A 20,286-nucleotide genomic window follows, 5' to 3' on the forward strand; every position below is an offset into this window, starting at 1 on the left:
AGCCGCGCGCTTCCGGCGTCCTAATTAATAAGTTTCCCCCCCGACGATCCCGGAGTTACACAATTCCGTGCCGCTCTGTTAAGAATCACGCGAAATTTGTAAATTCCGCTCATGCGAGTGTTCAACATGAATGTTTACGAGCGAGTCCATTACACTCTGTCGTAGTTTCGGTACCCTTTATCTCCCGACGCTTTAATTATCGCCGCTCGCGGCGTCAGCGGCAAGCGTTTCACCTCAGCCGGAGCTACGCATCGGAGGTAAAGACGTCGCTAATTAAATAAATCGCGCAGCGATATGAACGAGCGACAGCGGGCGAGGTAAAGGTGCGAGGTGTTAAATGGCGAGAGCGTATCGAGCGAAATGTGAAACAGCCGCATTGAAATATGAGGCATAAAACGTTCTCTGTGTGTGTGTGTGTGTGTAATGTAAAACGCGATAAATATATAAAATATAAAGCGCGCGCGAGGCAAGGTGAATAAAATGCAATGTACAGTCGGTGCAACGTGCAAAACGGGCCACGCCACGGAAAGGTTCAATGCGCCTGCACGGCGAAGACAAGAATAATTACCGGGCATCAATACTGACGCACGTGCGCGGCACTCGCGTGACGAAAAAAAAGGTAGGAAACGACCGAGAGGATCGTTTTTAAAACGATTTATACCCTCGGATTTACGTACGAGCGCGCATAGTGAATGCCAGAATGCAGCTGCAGCATACGTGAAGGAATATCGAAAGGTAGATTATTCGACGGAGAGCGAGAGAGCGAGAGAGCAAGAGAGAGAGAGAGAGAGAGAGAGAGAGAGAGAGAAGAAGGGAGAGAGAGCGCGCGAACGGTGGAGTTGAGCGGCATTTACGCGAAATTCTTCAACAATTTAACCGTTATCACTAGGGATTTAGTTTTCGGACAAAGTGGTTCAAATGGAACTTCATAACGAAGTATTCGGTTAATCCTTCCCGGTGGAGGGGGAGAGGGAAAGAGGATGGACGGAATTCCGGGTTCCCGCAGGCGCGCGATATTTCCACCATTCCGGCGGGCGCTGCGCCGCGTGAGAACGACGCGGAAACAAAATTCCGAAATAATGAAATTACGGATTCCTTTTCATTCCGCGCGCAGGAGGAGGCAACGGAGGCGGAAGATGAGGAAAAGGAGAGGGCGGAAGGAGAGCGGAGTGCGGGTGTAGGAAAAGGAGGGCGAGGGAGGAGGAGGCGGCCACCGGCTTGGCGTCCATTAAGCACGAAACCGCAAGCTGACTGGGTCGGCGCACACCGTCCGTAGCGTTTCTTCCCACGATAACGGAAAACGATGCTTTTCGAATGTTGTCTGAGTGTTGGCGAAAGAGTACTACAAAGTTTCGACATCGCCGCTAAAGGAATTACTTACGACGATACCGGACGGGGGGGATCTCGCGGAAACGAGACTCGGACGTTTCCTCTCGGGGGAAGAGAGGAAAGCGGAGATGACGACCGGCACACGTTTCATCGCCGATCATATCCGACGCAGAGCTTGCAATTGAAAGTGTTTGTTTGACAAACGATAATTACTAGCGTTAACGAGGGAAAGAGAGAGAGAGAGAGAGAGAAAGAGAGAGAGAGAGAGAGAGAGAGAGAGAGAGAGAGAGAAAGAGAAGTCACAGCTTCCGCCAAAATCGCAAGATACATTTGTCGAGGTTTAACCAAACTAATTCACGTTTTTGATATAAAAAAAAAAAAAAAAAAAAAAAAAAAAACACGATATCTCTCACGGATCAATTACTATCACCCTTAATTTAATTTAATTTAAATTAAATCGAGAATCTCATGTATTTAAGAGAAAAATTGTCATGTACATCGAAAGTTGGTCGGAGAATAAATTCACTGATAGATGCCGGCGTTCCTTTTCAGACACATTGATTGATATATTGATACGCGTATTTCTTTCAGCAAAAGGATCGGCACGTATTGTGCAAACCGTACACGCCTCAAGGATGGATGCAGTCGCTTCTGCTTCCTCTCGGGCTTCTGCCTGGCGGAAGTTGGATCTCGCGCACGTCATTCCGCGCTAGGAGCGGAAGGATAAAGTGAAATCAGGCGGTTTGCCTCGCCGCCGGGCGTTCCTCTCCATTATCGTTTGACGTCCTAGTCTTCGCGACGGCGCATCTACCGCTCACAGGACTTTCGCACGGCTGATGAGTCCTTGTCACGACTTTGCGGTCGCAGCCTCTGACTTATTCACCGCCGCCGCCGTCGTAGTATCCGCGGATGCTTTCCGCTGAATTCACCCGAGTCAACGCTCGCTCGCGCACTCGACATCTCGTCCGCGGTACATCTTTTTCCCCTCTTTTTCCTCCGGGGAGGATTCGCGAGAAGTGCGCGTCTCTCGCCGTTTTCGTCGAAGAAACATCGCCTCGGTTTTTGTACGCGGCGAGAGTAGACGAGAGGAAACGTGGACGTTCGAGAACGCACTCCCCGCGTGACTATTATATTCCCGTCTTACAGAGAGACCGGACTCGCGCAAGAAGTGCGCGCGCGCGTGTCGTTTTTCGCCAAATCTCGTCTCGATACCTCCGAGACATCGATATCCAACGTTAGAATGAAGCGGGGAATTTATTCACGCTTGAATAACGGAAGAGGAGCGAGCCGTAAGAAATCGGGCTGAAGAAGCGGTGAAAGTAGGGAGGCTTCGGGGGGAACTCTGGAGCTCCGCGTGAGAAAACTTGGAACAAGCAGGGGGCGAAAAACGCGTCTCGGACGTCGGACGGAAGAAAATGTTGACCGGATGCGAGAAGAAGAGCAGGAGGAGGAGAAAAAGAAAAGAAAGAACAGAAAGAAAAAAAGAAGAAAAGAAGAAGAAGAAGAAGAAGAAGAAGAAGAAGAAGAAGAAAGGCAGAGTACACATTCGGTTCGCGCGCGCGACGGATGCCGTCCGTGCCTTTGCCTCTTGTTGCGGCGCCGGAAGTGCGGACGAGGGTGGGTATCACCTTCGTCGCCGTGTAAAACGTCGCAGTGGGCCCCGTGGGAGCCATTTCGAAGGAGACAGCCACCAATTTATCCCGCCCGACACGTCGACGACTCTCTCTCTCTCTCTCTCTCTTCCCCTCCCTCCTGCCCTTCCTCCTGCACGACCGACAACGTGTCTTCGGATGTGTATCCCTCGTCACCTAACACGAGCGCTCGGCCGGACCCTCCGTCTTCGTCTTGGAAAATAAAGTTCGCGCTGTATAACGACGAGTGACGTCTAAGGCCGGAGGCGAGCGGGAGGGGGCAGGTCGCGCGCTAATTTCGAGCCGATCGATCGGCGACGATCCTGAAATTGTTTCTCACGCCGTGGAGAATCACGAGGTTGAATCGCGTAGCGTTGACCCACTTCCAACGCATTACCGAGCGCGTTAATAAAAAGCACGGCCGGTCAAGTTAGAGAGAGAGAGAGAGAGAGAGAGAGAGAGAGAGAGAGAGAGAGAGATCCCGCCGCCTTTTTTCACGGTCTGAATGAGAAACGATGACGAAGCAGCGGACATCCCCGTCGGTATCGTTCGCGGCGAGATAAGCCGGATCGAAACGGGCGATACGATCGCCGAGCGCAATTCCGTCCCGGTCGATCCCGCCCGCGTTGCGCGATCGTGCGACCTTCGAATAATGAGCCGAGGGACGCTGCCGTTGCTCTCCGGGAATAAAACAGTCCCGACCGCTTTCGCGATGGACGACGATCACGCGCGAGGAGGCTCGCGGTGTGAAATCCGCGCGAACGCTCTCGCCGATCTCTCCGACAGGCGCGACCCGCGGCGGAATCCATATTTCCGAAGCCGTCGCACGGCTTCGGAATCGCGCCCGATAATGATGACGGAAAATCGCAGATGGTAAAGGGGGAGGAAAAAAACTAGAAATACGAGCGATACGTGGGGCTCGTCGAATATCGGCTCCGAGAAGAACGTTCTCGGATAGCGCTTATCGGCGCCGTCGATGTGACAGAGAGATAACGATAAATTTATCCGATAACCGCAGGTGCGAATGGGGGAATAACGAAAGTAGCCGGCGATATTCCGCTGAGCGAGCGAGCGAGCGAGCGAGCGCTGATCTCGTCCCTGCTCGCCGCGGTAACTTTCCGAAGTTACTGCGCCGTGTCGATCCGCGAAATAACCGTGCGAGCGCGAGCCCGAGCGTTAATATCAGTCGCGTCGCTGCACACGGCTAAACTACAACAGGTGGTTCGCCTATTGTCAAAGCCGGGCGACTATTAGACACGCTGTTAACCTACTTAGCGACGGCAATGGTCAGCGCAGTCGGCGCCGATCATATCGCGGCTCGCTCGATAATACGTGTACTTCTTTCTGATCGTATCGGCTCTCTCGATACGGCATCCCCGTTCCTCCTTTGCAACGCGTCGCGATTTCCATAACGCGTGTTCGGCCGCGATGCTATCGGCGATCGGTGTGTGTCGTAACGAGCACGTACCAGCTGGCGAAATCAATCGCATTCAATAATCGACGGTAATTTGCAGGACGAGTAGGCTGACCGGATCGCTCCGTCTCCTGCTCGCTCATCGAACAAAGGGGAGATGTTCTCTCTCTCTCTCTCTCTCTCTCTCTCTCTGTGTACGTGTCGTTTACTTGTCTGAATATACAATACAATCGCGTTAATTATACGAGTAACAGCGTATTAATGCGAGTTTGCAAGTTTCTCACGAGGCGAGACCAATGTCTGACTCGCGTTGATGTAACATCAGTTTCCCGTCTGAAGACGGCAAGAGCGACCGTAACTTATTATCGCGTTTTGCGGTCTGCAACAACACATAGTGCGAGGAAGTTTGCTGCGAGGAGAACGGGGAAGAGGTTTTCCTTCGCTCTTGGTTTCTCTCCTCTTTCCTCTTTCCTCTCTCTCTCTCTCTCTCTCTCTCTCTCTCTCTCTCTCTCCCTCTCACTTTCTTACGCGCGAGCGCGTTGTATCGCGCTCTTGATAAACGCAGATTCACCGAGTGCGTCCGCACGCACTAGACGAGACGATAAAAGTAAATTATTAACATTGGAGCTGAGATGACTTGCGCAACGCAGAGTCCGGCGCGGAAATATCGCCGCGCGCGCGCTCGGAAAATTTACCGCGACTTTGATTAGCCGCGTTAGTTAACGGACTCGGGGACACAATAGCGGAATTTATTTGCGGTCGCGGCTGCGTTCCGCACAGCCCACGAGTTATACCGCCTCTTCCTCCCCTCGTTCGTCCCTGTGTTCCATCAATAAGTGGTTCTCACGATTATTACCCCGTCGTCTCAGCGATAGAACGTATTATTGTGAATAGAAATGAGTGTCGATTCATATTACTCTCTCTCTCTCTCTCTCTCTCTCTCTCTCTCTCTCTCTCTCTCTCTCTCTCTCTCTTCGTCGCGAGATGAAAGTAATTTTCAGAGAGGCCTCGCGCGCGGATTATATTTTATTTAATTTCTTCGTGATTATTAATCCGCAAGTGACTAATGCACGCGTTAAGACGCGTAACTGGACAGTTGGAAAGTTATTTCCATTTTAAACGAAACTTTCTCATAAAAGTACAACAAAACGGGGAATTAATTAATCTCTTACTCGACTCGAAGAGACGGCTGTCATTCTCAATTTCCGCTTCTACTTACATTTATTCTTGCAAATCCATTTTATTCGCTAATAATTTCAACCTTATCCTTTCTCTCAGTTCGCCGTTAATTAATTAAACGACGACAAAGGGGATAAAATTAGGATGAACGGGAATTGACAAGAGATTGTTCAAAATTTCATTCGCGAATGTGTGTGTGTGTGTGTGTGTGTGTGCTTTCGATATAATTAATTTTCCGAGACTTGATCTCTCTCTCTCTTTCTCTCTCTCTCTCTCTCTCTCTCTGTCTGTCTGTCTCTCCTTCTTTCTCTCTCTCTCTCTCTCTCTCTCTCTCTCTCTCTCTCTCTCTCTCTCTGATTTATTCCCTTCCCCTCTTTGCTCTGCCAATTCCCCGGTTTAATTTCCCGACACTTTCAGATGCGCCCGGTCTCGCATTCCGCGAGCGCCGGAAGGTTGTAACTGTTTTCATAAAATTAATCAACTTGGCTGACCGAGCGAACAACTTAAAACACAACGTCGTAACGCGAGGAAATGAGGTAAGACGGAGAGCGAGGTGAGGCCGTGAGCGCGATTAGGTAACGTGTTACGTTACTGCCAACGAGTTACGGGCCTCAGTTGGCCAACCTTCTCGTAAACGTGCTTACACAGACAGAACCTGTCGCGCACCGTCATACGGTCGCGAGTACACGGGACTTGAAATTGCAGTGGCGTATCTACCTATCCGGTTACCGAAAAATAGCCGAGCGTGTTATTGGGAGCTGCTCCAATTAAGACTCTTGCGCGCGCGCGCGCAAACAACTGTTGCATAAATACGCAAATTACGATATCGGCAAATGCACATCGCGAGCGCGTTCACTTACTTGCCCGCAACCCCGCGGTCAGCGCTCGGTACTCGCGTTTCCAAGGGACAACAGCGTGCACGTGTGTGTGTGTGTATCGCACAATTTTCCGCACGACAGGACGGAAAAACTCGAAGACTAAAAGTGAGCCGTGTATCGAAAAATAAGAAAATCACGCGTCATAAAATGACGCTCGCGCCTTGCGACCCTTGCGACCCTTGCGACCTTTTCGGTGACGGCGGCTGGTCGTCTTTCGGAATGATTTATTTGCGCAACGGATTACGCCGCGGTTCGATTCGGGGCACGTCGCGAGCCGGGCACGTCAGTGGAGCGGCGGAGGAGATATCGGTTGCGGGTTACGAGCGAGGAACGTTGCGTCACAGCGCGGATTTTACAGAGCGGAGCGCGCGCGCGCGCGCGCGCCTTTACGGGAATTACAAATCCGTCGAGCGAGCCTTGGGAATACATGCGTGCGACGGCGCGCCCGTTTTCCCGTGACATTACATTACACTGTGTGACGCGTTCGCGGATTTAAGACGTTAAACGCCCTTACGCGTGTTCGCCTTTAGCGATGTACGCCAAAATGTCCCAATGTCGCCGCGCGGCGCGCAATCGAAGCCACGTCGAGAAGCCAAGCAGCGCCGCTTACGCAACGCGCGATAGAATTTCCATTCCGGTCGCGGCGCGGAGAAGCGGATACACACCGCGTGCGTATATCGCGGCTACTCTAACGTAAAGTCGCCGGGAAATTACGGCTTAATGAGACATCTCGTTATTATGTTACCAGCGTCGATTACAACTGGTTTGAAATTCTTGCTTTCGCGCGAATGTCGATCTTTTCTCTCCGTCTCACACTCGCGGCCACGTATGTACGATCCTGCCGCGATAACGGCGGCCAGCAGATAACGAGACTCGTCTATTCCCGCAGTAATCTGATTTATCAGTTTAATTTATCTGCCTGGTGCGCAATGATACGGCGCACCATGACGCAATAACACGGCACGGAGTATATAACCCGGCCCAGGGAGATCATCCGGAGACACTTCTCTCAATTGAGACGCTGAATCGGGTTTTCTCCAGTGACAGCTCTCGTCGTATAAGTATCATATCCGTGAGCGGGAAAATGACATGAAAGTCGACTACCGTCGCGGACGTCTTTATGGAGCAACACGCGCTATACAGGCTGTCTCAAGACAGACGGCCTGATTTCATCCACGATGGATTCTTCCATCTGCTCAGGATCGTCTCGTCAGAAATTTTAACGCTCGATCGTAATCAGCGTCGCGACAACGTCGCGTTTCCAAATTTTGCAACCTCACCGACGCTTATAAGTGACTGCGGATTCAATTATTTTTCGCGCGATTCACATAACGAATCGAGATCACCGTATTAAGGACATTTGTAAAAAGAGAGAGAGAGAGAGAGAGAGAGAGAGAGAGACGAATTCTCGTGATTTATTTGCAACTCTCGAGTTTTAATTAATCCACTAAAACGACCGCGCGACATTTCTGTTGAGCGGAAAAATTGGTCGATCGCAATTCAGCCGAGTGCTTCGTTTCGACACAGACTGTACGAGGCTCCCTTTCTCTCGCGACGTGCGACTGTCGGCCCCATACATTTTCCAGAGACTCCTCCTCTCTCTGACGCATTTCGGATATTAGGTTTCGAACGTCAATCAGAACACACCGCCATCGATCGTACGGACGCCGTGACAGCGACGGATTACCCGCGGAGTGTCGTCGGGAAAATAGCGAAACGCCGACGGAACAGCGGGATCTCGGGAGAGATCCCGAATTGCGCGCACACCCTTCGAAAACTCGCGCGGTATCGGATTTGTATTTTCTCGTAGTCGCTAATGGAACGTTATGATCGAGTCGCGGGAAAAGCTCGGGCAAAAGGGCTCTCCTCGGGCTCGCAGGTCGAATTGAAATTTAAAAGCTTCAAGACGTTAAGTCTGCGTCGCCCCTGCGTGTATTATCGGATCGTGGATTCGACCTCGAGCGCGTGTATTCGTGTATTCAAGGCTCCACCGGGAATCATTTTCATGCAAATCAAATGATTTTTCGGATTTTTCGCCGCGGTTTTGCAGCCATCACTTTCGACACGAGGATTCGACCTCAAAATTGAATTCAGCTGTCTCGACGAAACAAAACAAAAAAAAAAAAGAGAGGGCAGAAAATCCCGAGAGAGAGAGAGAGAGAGAGAGAGAGAGAGAGAGAGAGGACAGTTTTCGCATAAATTCAATAACATCGCGATCGAAGGCACTTTTGACACGAGAGCGCGTCTATTTTACGCGGCGTTCGACGCGGGATTAAAACACGCGTAAATCGCGTTTCTACGTTATTGTCACAGTGATTTTCCATTTTATTCCTGTCTCCTGAGTGCAGCGCACGGTTGGAAAATTATCCCCGGAGAAGCCGAGGACTCTTCGTCCGTCCGTTCCGTTAGAAACGGAAAGTGACGCGCGCGGAGAATGAGGAAGAGTGGCGCGCGCATAATCGATCTAATTTCAGATCATTGTGTACGTAAACATACGTAATCCACCAGAGCGGTGGATCATCTCTCGCGGATCGACGCGGCTCCGTAATTGAGCGGCCGACGGATCTAGCAATTTATGAAGCCGGCAATCCACGGGTCTAGCAATTTATGGAGCCAACAGTCCACAAATTTAACGGGTCTATCGATCCATAAATCCAGAAAGCGCTCTCCTCGGGCGAGATCCCTACCGTTACATGTCTAATTACTTTCGGCGTTTATGCTCGGCTGTTTCGCACGATTAAACACGTCGTCTCTCTCTTTCTCTCTTCCTCTCTCTCCTTGCCTTCCAGCTCTTGTCTATACGAGTGGAAACCGTCGCTGGGTGAAAAACGTCAGACTCTCTCTTTGCGGAGAGAGAGAGAGAGAGAGAGAGAGAGAGAGAGAGAGAGAGAGAGAGAGAGAAAGAGAACGCGCGCGCGCGCATCTCGTCGTGCACGAATCCGCCGTATTTACGGTTTCGTACCGTATTTTACGATTTTAACGTTTTAGAGTCGCCGTTAATCTCGTCAAGATACCGGCGAACTTCTGGAAAAACGAAAAACAACCGTTCGTCGTGTTCGATTATCATACGACACGCTCAGCCGGCCGAAACTGGGTCGTGGCGGTCGTGCGCGTGTCGCTCGTGAAACAAACGCGGCTGACAGCGCGGACGACATAAGCGCGGATTTATGGAAATAATCGCGTCGCGAAAACGCCCGCGAGACCCTTTCAAAGAACGGATGCTGATGCGCATCGATTCTCGCGGACAGCCGGTTATTGTTACACCGAGTACCACACAGCGCAGAGAGAGAGAGAGAGAGAGAGAGAGAGAGAGAGAGAGAGAGAGAGAGAGAGATTTTGTTCCATCACAGTGATGTAACTATTTACGCGATTTTATTTACGGGGATTTACGCGCCGCCAGACAGCATACTTCGCGGTAATCGTCATGGAGTGTTTTCCCCACGTCGTCAATGACGAATGACTCGTATAAATCGTGAATTAAGTGGACGCGTTCGACTGCTCGATTGATACCTCAGACGATCGTCTCCGGCCGACGAGCGACTGGCGATGATCGGCTTGGGATATTCATCTAAACAACTGTCAAGTGTGGAAGTCGGAAGATCGTCGGATGAATTAATGGCCGCGGCGCTTGAGGTTGCACGCGATCGCTGATGCAAAATACACGGCCCGACACGGGCGACCGATGAAACGTAATTTCGCGACAGAAATTCGCGAGACGCGCGAACCCCGCGCGTATATCTTTTCCAAATTAAGTACACGGGAGAAGTAACCACGCGCGATAATTATACGCCAGCGCGTATTCAGTGATAAATAATTATTTCACCGCGCTACGTTCTACTAGCAGAATGTACTTCGATGTTAGTGCTTCAATTTGCGATAAAATATTCTCTTCCGTTTTCCAAAGCGTTCGAAGTATAAAACAAAACATTGCGATTATCGCGCTACGTGTCACGCATGTGTGTGTGAGACTGTAAATTAGAAGGCACAATCAAACGTTATGTTTTATGTGAGCATTAACAATCTATTTTCTCCCGCGCGGGCGCTCGCGCGCATTTCCGCGAAGGGCGAAACGTAATCTTTCTCACGCGAGAGGTTCCGCCCGTTATTACGTCCCAGCGCGAATTATATTTCCTGATTTATATACGGACGATGTGGGAAAAGAAGAGCGAGCCGACGAAACCGCATCGTGCGCCACGTGGATACATCCGCCACCCTCGTAGCGCAGCGTGGCGAGGAGAACGCGGGGCCCCGACTGCTCTCTGCTTTTGCTCTATCCTCTCTCCTCTCCCCCATCTCTCTCCCTTTCTCTCTCTCTCTCTCTCTCGTTCCTTCTCCCTCTCGGCTTTAGGTCGCCGGGAACTCGGGAAAATCTCAGAAATGTGACCTTTCGCGCGCGTCTCCCTGCTCTCTCTTTCTCTCGGCGAGCTAAACCGAGAGAGAGAGAGAGAGAGAGAGAGAGAGAGAGAGAGCCGAGCGCGGTTTCTCACGCCTGCCCACGCACGAGGAGAGATTGATGAAGCAGTCACACTTGTTGCACGTGACTGCTTCTCTCACTGTTCTCCTCGCTCCCTCGCTCTCTCTCTCTCTCTCTCTCTCTCTCTCTCTCTCTCTCTCTCCCTCTCCCTTTCTCTCGTATCCTTCCTCCTTTCGTCCCTGCCTGCCTCCGGAGAGCGAGCACCTCGAATAATCGGCACCCCAAAGAAGTGTTTCGAGTTCATCCCGACTGTGGAAATTAACGAGCGCGTCCGCCGACGCCGCGAGCACAATCGATCTCGATCGGCGCGATCGAGCGGACGAGTCAATCGCGCGCGCGCGCGCGCGCGGAGGTGTCGCGCGAGGCATTTCGCGGAGATTTCCACCTGTTGAGAATTAAGCCGGGATAATCGCGATAACGCGTCACCGGCCGCCGACGAGGCTGACCTGGCTAATGTACGACCTGAGCGTACTTTGCTTCCTCACGCGGCGAAGGATGCGCGGAATCTCGCGCCTCGCGCGAAACCGCGACGGTCGACGCGAGCCCGACGGAGATTCGCGGACGTTGATGAGAATTGTTAACAACAGGCTGCACAACGCGGGACAATCGTGCCAATGTTGTCTCGTTATTTTTCTCATAAACGCTCATATTTATCTCTGTGACATTCACGGAAAGGCGAGACGCCCGTAGCAGCGGGACGTCGCGGCGACAGAAGAGAGGACGAGAGGCTTTATTAATTTCGACACACCCGTGCGTTTACACGTACGAGCGCTGGATTACGCCGGGCTAAGTACTCGCGGCGGTCGATAATTTAACTATAATTGGCCGGCGTCGAAGTGTACGAGCCTCGATTACGCAACATTAACTCGTTCGCCGATGCAACGCACACAGAGGCGCGCGCGCGCGACCGTTCCCACATTCCCCGTCGAGCGCGGGTCTTTTCATAAAGTCAAATCACTTTCGCACATAAACGCCATCGATCACTCGCCGCGCATCTTCCGCGCGTGCGCGTGCGCGCGTGCAGACGAGCGCGTTGATCCTTGCGATGAAACGGCGAAGGAAAAAACGAGAGAAAGGAGAGAGCCAGGAGAGAAAAGCGGGGAAGAGAAGGAGAAAGAGAGAGAGAGAGAGAGAGACGTGGGGGCATCGCGAACCGAATTAACCCGGCAAAGCTCGGATATCAGCTTCTCGGTTCAATAGTTAATCTCCGTAAATGGCTGGTTTGATTAGCTCAGGATTCGCAGCGGGATGCGTGAGTTAATCCCTTCGGCAGAGCGAGATATAGGAGTCGCGAACTTAAGCGCGCGCGCGCGCGCGCGAAATGCGATACGCGTTGGGCGCAGATTCAATTAACAAGAAGAAAAGGAGAGAGGAAACAAGGAGCAAGAAGGAAACACATCCATTCCGCGTGACGTTCTTGCCCGCGGACGCGATTCGTTTAGTTATTTACGCGCTCGCTCGCGCTCGCGCTCGCGCGCGCGTCCGAGGTCACGCCGACGGGAACGTTCCCGTTCCCGTCGGACTAAAGAGCAAACAAATGCGCGCACCGTGACGCAACAATACAAGCGCACACGCGTCGGATCGAAGAGAGGATATCAAGGCTGACTTGGCCGTCAGCGGCGCTACTCGCCGAAATAGCGGCCGGGCCCGGCGCGCGATATCGATCGCGCGATAGCAATCGCTCTCGCGAAACCAGTTACCGGTCGGTGTTCGCGCAACCCATCAACGGCTATAGCCGGCGATCGCGTGGTTTATGTAGCACCCCGCGCGAATGCCCCGGTGCCTCGTATCCAATACCGCATCGGGAATGGGATCGCCGCCGATGGTCGTTGAAAATCGAGCGACAATGACTCCGCGGGCGCGAGAGAGCGCGGCGAGGGCGAGGGATCCCCGCTGCGAGAAAAACGCGACAAAAAGGAGGAGAGCACTCGAGATCGAAAAGCGATCGGCCAGGCGAGGCGAAGTGAGACGAGGAGACGAGGGCACGCCGCGCTGCGCCGGCGAGAAATGGAAAATCGATCGCTGGAAACATTCGCTCCTACAGCATCGCATTTGCGCGCGAGCGCGCGTCTCGATCGAAGCGAGCGAGCCTACGGTTCGTGTTACACGATGCTCTTTTCTCGCTCTGCGGTCTGCTCCAGAGCGTCGAGTGAGGGAGAGAGAGAGAGAGAGAGAGAGAGAGAGAGAGAGAGAAGAGGGAGGGAGGGAGAAAGAAAGGAAAAGAAGAAAGAAAGAGACGACACGTCTTGCTGCAATCGCGACGAGCTTGACGCGCCAAGAAATGAAGAAAGCGGGAAAATCGATCGGCCGTTTTTATGAATTTCTGCTCTCTCGAGAAGTCGTTTAGATCGGAAACGCACACGCGTGCGTCGCCGACTGTCAGCGAAAGGACGTCGTGTAAGTCAGACTCGAGGCTCAATCGATGCCCGGTTGCGCGCGATACGTCATAGTCAATTGAAACTGTCGTTGTGTATATCGGCGTGGAGGCATTACTCATCTCCGTGTAATGTCTTATCGATCTCGCGTTCGAAGACGCGCTGTGCGATGCATGATGCGCGAAAGCGCGCGCGCGCGCGCGCGCGCACGAGAAAGCGCGACGTAAATTATTCAGGGCCGTCGGTTTTGAATTACGAGGCTCGCGTTAAATATTAATACGCCCGCGGCAAGAAAACGCGACATAGAATAGGCGACACCGAACGAACGCGCGGACGTAGCCACGAGGTGGGAATAATTCAGTTTGTTGGTTGACAAGGCAACTCCATTCCGCGCGTAATTAATAATAAGCGACGGCGCGCACGAGTAAGCTCGCGACTTTGTCCCCAGACTTCAAACTTGTGTTCCAACTGCGCGCGATCTTTTCTTCCGGCAAGCGCGATTGCTCTTCAATGGCGCGAAACGCTTTTCTCGAAAAAATAATGTTGAGCGCGGTTTTCGAGTAACACGAGGAAAAAGGAATTCGAGGGTATGTTTGTATCGACGCGAGATTGAGTGTTTGAGATGCGGACAATGGTGCGCATTAATCGATTAAAGCTTGACTAGAAGAATCGACACGAACATCAGGTAAACCGTGATTATACATACCGGTTGTTTCGATCGATTACTCTGACTGATTGTATACATTGATGAATAGCTAGTTTCAATAATTGATTAAATTATTCATAATTAAACGCATAGATTACGACTGATTAATTTTGATTATTAATTTGCCAATTATCATAGTCAACTAAGACTTTAATCTATCGATATTCAACGTCGCTTTTAGATAATTGAGACTTTGTTTCTCACTGTATGTATTATAAATCATAATCGAAGACAATTTGTCGTCGTCGTCGTCGTCGTCGTCGTCGTCGCCACGGCGTGAAAGCAACAAATTTAATTCATCACGGAACGAGCTACTTCTCTCTCGTTCTTCTTTTTAATTCTCGACGACGATCAAAGTTGCATGCCGCGCTACGGAGAAAGAGCGGACGCGAAAATAATATTCCATTACCGATGTAAAGTAATCCGACGGCTTTACGAGCGGCGCGCGAAATATGGCGACGTCGGAAATTACGATCCGCCCGTCTCTCTCTCTCTCTCTCCCTCGCCCTATTATTAATAAGGGGACACGGTGTACACACAAGTGCTGCGCTGCGCTGCGAGCGGCGGCGACCAGCGCGCAAACTGCGAGAGCACGTCCGCATGGACGCACTCTTGTAAACATGGGCGACCATGCATAAGAGGGACTTTCACTGAACATTATTAGATACGCGTCGGAATGCGACTACCGTAAACCGACTGCAGTGCCGTAAGTTGCACCGTAAGTACCTCTCCGTGCCGTTCTCTTTGTCCCGAAATTGCGGACCCGACGTATTTATTTCAAGGCGAGCACGCGCGTGCTCGCGATCGCCGCCACGGCCGCGACTGACGACTAATTGAACGATCGTTACCACGCGTTAACGATATCGTGTGCCGTATCCTTCAACGTCCACGATGGCGATACCGCGACATCTCGACGAAATATATAACCGAGCAGAAAAACGCAGATAAGAGATTCGAATGACGAAAACAGACATCAAAAGACATCGCGCATCTCACATATACACAATAATAAATCAATTGGATAAAAAGTATTATACAACAGGGACGTTGTTTGAGCACGAAGAAAAGACCTTCCGCAAGTAGCAAGATACACTATGAATATCCGCGTGAACAAAACTGTGTAAAAAGGTGCCTCCTAGTGCAGAAGAAGCGCCTAGTGTTGCGTACGATCAAGAGGAGAGTCGACGCGAGCGGGCCAGAAGAGGAGGAAGAGATCGAGCGAAATCGATTCGCGCGCGAAGCCGACTCCGAGGGTCGCGCTTATCGATCGCTCAAAGAGCGCAAAGCGCTGTCTAATCGGGCCGGCTCGCCGTATATGCTTTAACGGATGCCGCTTACGCGGCAAGGACGGAAAAACGGATACGCCGTCGGTGATGCATCCCGGGCTTCGACGCGACACGACGCGACGGTGACGCGACGCGTTTCGCGGGCGGACTCGGTCTCGAGTCGTACCTGCACGTCTCTGGCTTTATCCGTACGAAGGTAAGACGTCTTATGCGCTCCGAGAGCGGGTACGCTGCATGAGAGATGAGCATGGTATCGCGCATACGAGAATCGGAGAGTCTGCAGGGGGAGAGAGAGAGAGAGAGAGAGAGAGAGAGAGAGAACGCGCGACGATGTCGCGGCAAAGCCGAACCTGAAAAGTCGGTCGGCCGATATAGCATACACGCGGGACGTTCTCTCGCGGTGAACGACCCTAAGACGATTATAATAATATCATCTGCTCGCGAATAAATGCATGAACGCGGCGCGTGGCCGTCGGGAGGTGTGTGGGCCGCGAACACAACTCGCGAGATTCTTCAAATAAATATTTCATCGCGACACCGCACCGATGCGCGCGCGCGCGCGCGCATGCGTGCGTGCGTGAGAATACGCGCGTGCAAAGAAGGTCAAGAATATTACGAATAACAACAAAATGAGATAAAGTCTCGTTCTCTCGCGTGGAGAAAGGCGGCCTCGAAATTGTCGCTTTCGTTGGAACTTTGTGCCGCGGAGAGGGAAGCTTTATAATACACGCAGAGTACAATGATTTCCGCTGGATTTCCGAAGCTGCAGGCTCCCGAGGGGGAAGACGGGCAAATATTCCCGATTATTTCGGGGGTCTTCACTTGGACTCGTTTTATGCCGCAAACTGCATCCGCGTGCGCGCGCCGTTAATTAGCTCATTCGGAAAGGACAGCGGCTTGTGGATTAAAACGTTATTACGTTTAATGGATGCATAATACGATGATAGAAATTAAAAGGTGATAAACGCGCGTGCGCGCGAGAGGCGCGGGCGAGAGGCGCAATAAGAGCGAGCGTTTAACGGCTCGTTACGCGATATTAAACGCGAGAATAATGAGATCCTCCTGTCGCGTAGCACTCGTAACGCGTTAATATCAGTCGTAACGTCGTAGCGCGCGTCATTGCGGGCCGCGAGACGACATTTATATCGACCGGCGCGAATTCTTGCTCTACTTAACGCGAGATCTCGCAGCGACGAGAAGCTGCAGAGAGACAGGAAAAGCCGTTGCACGGGCCGAAGGAGGATGGGAAATACGCACGACCGCGGTTACGGTCGCGCGTGTTCCGTTCTCGGCGACGCGCGGCGTTCAACGATCGTATTAGCGTCGCTTATCCGTATCGATTAGTACACGTGTAACTGACAGCGATAAACCGCGACCTCGAGACGCAATTTCCTCGTTTATTAATTACGGCGCGCGCTCTCTCGCGGGCGTATTGCGAAAGCCGCGTAATTATTACAGGGGATCTGCAGCGACCAAATATTTGCCGAGAAACTCGAATCAACCGGGCCGGCCATTATCTCTCTCTCTCTCTCTCTCTCTCTCTCTCTCTCTCTCTCTCTCTCTCTCTCTCTCTCTCTCTCTCTCTCTCCTTCTCGCTCGCGCGCACTTGCTGTCTCTCTATTTCTCACGAGCTTGCAAACTCGCGAGAAGAGCCGTAAACAAGCCCGGGGGATATCGCGCGCGCGTGTTTCATTTTTGAAATTATTTTCCGTGCAAGTTCGCGGAATTATCCCACCGGCGATGGGACGAATGAAAAAGTCCGTCGCGCGACGCAGCGCACGTTCCGTTTCCGCGTGAATGACTGATGATGCTCGTTTTATCGATCATGTCTTGTCGCGCGCCGACATTATAATGCGCGCCTCGCTTTGTTCGTTTTCGAAAGGTAGCGGGATAAAAATGTAAATCGCATCTCGATCGGTCCTGGGAACGAGCGAGCGAACAAACGTCGCGGGCGACGTAACGTAACGTAACAGGAACGGCGAAGTGGCACAAATGTATATATACGCGTGATTAAATCTAAATATGCCGGAAGGGCATTTACATCTCGAAATGTCGGCTTAACATCTCTCGAGCGGCGATAATGTGCCGTATCGATCGTTTTCTCTCCTTCTTTCTTGCTCCGCGCTCTCTCGTGCGCTGTCGTGTCTCCGCTCCTTCTGCTCCTCCTCCTCCTCTTCTTTCTTCTTGCGCGCGGCGGAGCAACGCCGGAATTCGTAACGCACGTCACGATTCAAGCTCGCATATTTAAAGATAAGGTGCCGCCTGGTAACCCGTCCGAATCGCTTCATAATGCAAACATCTCCGGCAAATAAAGTAACGCGGGCTAGATAAAGCCGAGGCGATAATGCCACACCGACTTTGCCGACCTTTCCAGACGGGATTACGCACGCGGGAGAGAGAGAGAGAGAGCGAGAGAAAGAGAGAGAGAGAGAGAGAGAGAGAGAGAGAGAGAGAGAGAGAGAACAGAGGGAGGGAGAACGAGGAGAGAGATCCCATTATCTTGAAATTATACTGATAGCTTTAATTACACGATAACGTTATTTAACGCGGGCGATTTAAAATTCGGAAAGGGGGAGAAAGAGAGAGAGAGAGAGAGAGAGAGAGAGAGAGAGAGAGAGAGAGAGAGATATGGGCTGGAAAAATTTCCAAGCCGAAATAAAATGGCGCGCACAGACCGATCGAAGAAACACGTTATTCCAACGTTACGTTCGGAAGTGTCCCGAGGAAGAAAAGATACCTAAGGGATCGGGCGTATTTCAGCATTTATAAGATACTTAAACCCTCCTTCGCCGCGCGCGCGAGCGCGAAGTTGCGCACGAATCCGGCCGACGTGTTACTAACACACACACACACATATTTTTCAGCGGCCATATCCCGGCGCGCAGCGCCGAAGTTACGAGGAAAATAAACATTTTCAGGACGTGTATATTTCCGCGCGCGGCAGAGGAGAGTAAGACGATTCGGAAGACCGTAATTCACATTTCGAGCGCGCGCTACAGCTAATGAAATAGCACATAATAGCAGATAAGACCTCCGCGAAACGAGAAGACGACTACGGCGCGCTTCTTACGCGCGGGGCCGCCATAAATCTCGCCGGTGCGAGGAATTCGCTCGAAGATAACTGAAGATCGGGCGTGCAGCTGCAGCGAAGGAGAAAGAGAAAAAGGAAGAGAATAAGTGAGCGAGAGAGAGAGAGAGAGAGAGAGAGAGAGAGAGAGAGAGAGAGAGAGAGAGAGACAGAGAGAAGACGAGAGTAAACGAAGAAGGAGGTGGATGAGCAGGGAAGAAAGCGTGCGGATACGTGGCTTGGGAGGGTGGCAAAGAGAGTAAAGGGGAGGGAAGAACGAGCGGTGGAGGATAGTACATGAGAGAGAAGCTGGTTAAAAGGAGACCTCGTTCTCTCCGGCAGTCGTTAAGACAAAAGGTCGTTACGGGGTTGCTTCCGCCGGTCTTCCCTCCCCCCTCCCCCTCCTTCACTTCCTCCTCTTCCGTTCCGGGTGTACGTCACTCGCTAAACGAGTAATTAGTAATTGTGCGAAGGAGCGCGAGGTCGCCGGTAGTCACCCTCGTCGGCACACAACGGTGCTTCTCTGCTTCTTCCGGGGTGACCGAGAGTGCCGTGTACGTGTACCTGCGTCTGTTTGCGTGTCGGCTTGTATGTATGCGCGAATCTGTGCGCACGTGTGTGTGTGTGTGTGTGTGTGTGTGTGTACTCTTTACTCCGTCGCGCACTGCAAACAAGCAATGATACGCTCCGGGACGTTTCCACCCCGAAGAAGGCCCCGCACTTCTGTCGGGATAGAAGCGGAGGAGAAGGAGGAAGAGGAGGAGACGGCTTCCCGGGGGTCGCGGCCGACTGCTGACGAAGTCGATTCCGAGGACGCGGCGTGCGCGAGTGGCGAATCAATATTTGAACTCGCCGCTATGTAAATCGCAGGATACCCGGCTCGGCTACCAGGACGCACGTCGACCGACCTTCGGCGGCCCCTCGGCTCTCGCTCACCCTCCTAAAACTCCCTCCCATCACTTCCCGGAGGAGTCGCTTGAACTTTCCGCGGCCGATCGTGGAGGAGGAGACGATTGCCGCCGCTTTATATTGTGTACAACGAAGCGGGAGTTTATCCGGTGATCCTCGGTTTCGGGCTAGTCGGAATTTCGTGTCTCTCTTTCTCTCGAGCTTTCTTCAAGTTGAGATGAAACTTTTCGTTCGCTCTCTATCGCTGTATCACTTTTTCCAAAGAGAGCGATAGAGAAGCTTGCGCGGATCAATGTGTGTCGGAATTCGGGAATTTGTGATAACACGCGTCGTCGATAACGCGGCGCCGGCAGGTATCGACGTCCGACACGGTTTCGTGCGGCGAATCCTCTTAGGGGGTGTATTGGGCGGTGTAAGCGGATATATCGTGGCGAAATATTAATGAACCAACGGAGCACGCTCATAATAGTCGGCGGGTAATTGTTAATGCCGCGCGTTACCGTGCTCGCAGTTGAACCTACCCTTACTATGCATAAGACGCGGACGGAAGGACAGCGCAAAAATCCCGCTTGCTCCCCCATCGCCCATATCGCGCGGGAAGGCAGTGAGGAAGGCGGCGGCGACGGCGGCGGCGGCGGAGGAGGAGGAGGAGGAGGAGGAGGAGGAGGAGGAGGAGGAGGTGGAGGAGGAGGAGGAGGAGGAAGAGGAGCAGGAGGAAGAGGATCTCTATTAATCCGGTTAAAAGCCGACGGAAGCGCTTGGCGAACACGAGTTACCTAACCGTATAACCGGAGAGTCGTGCAATTATTAAGTTACCGCAGAATCCGCAATTCGCGATCCCGCGGAAAATATAACGCAGCCGGTTGTACGAAACGTTCAGCCGGGTGACCGAGCGCGTCGGCGAAAAACAGGATGCAGAGTCGAGCGAGCGAGCGAATTAAATCGATCGGCCGTCTACTTTCATCAGATTTAAGAGAATCTCGCTTAAACGGGGATAAAACCGTGCAGCTAAGCTTACTAAGTTAACGTGCTCTCCTC

The sequence above is a fragment of the Harpegnathos saltator genome, unplaced genomic scaffold (assembly GCF_003227715.2).
Source record: "Harpegnathos saltator strain DR-91 unplaced genomic scaffold, Hsal_v8.6 scaffold604, whole genome shotgun sequence".
Taxonomy (NCBI): domain Eukaryota; kingdom Metazoa; phylum Arthropoda; class Insecta; order Hymenoptera; family Formicidae; genus Harpegnathos; species Harpegnathos saltator.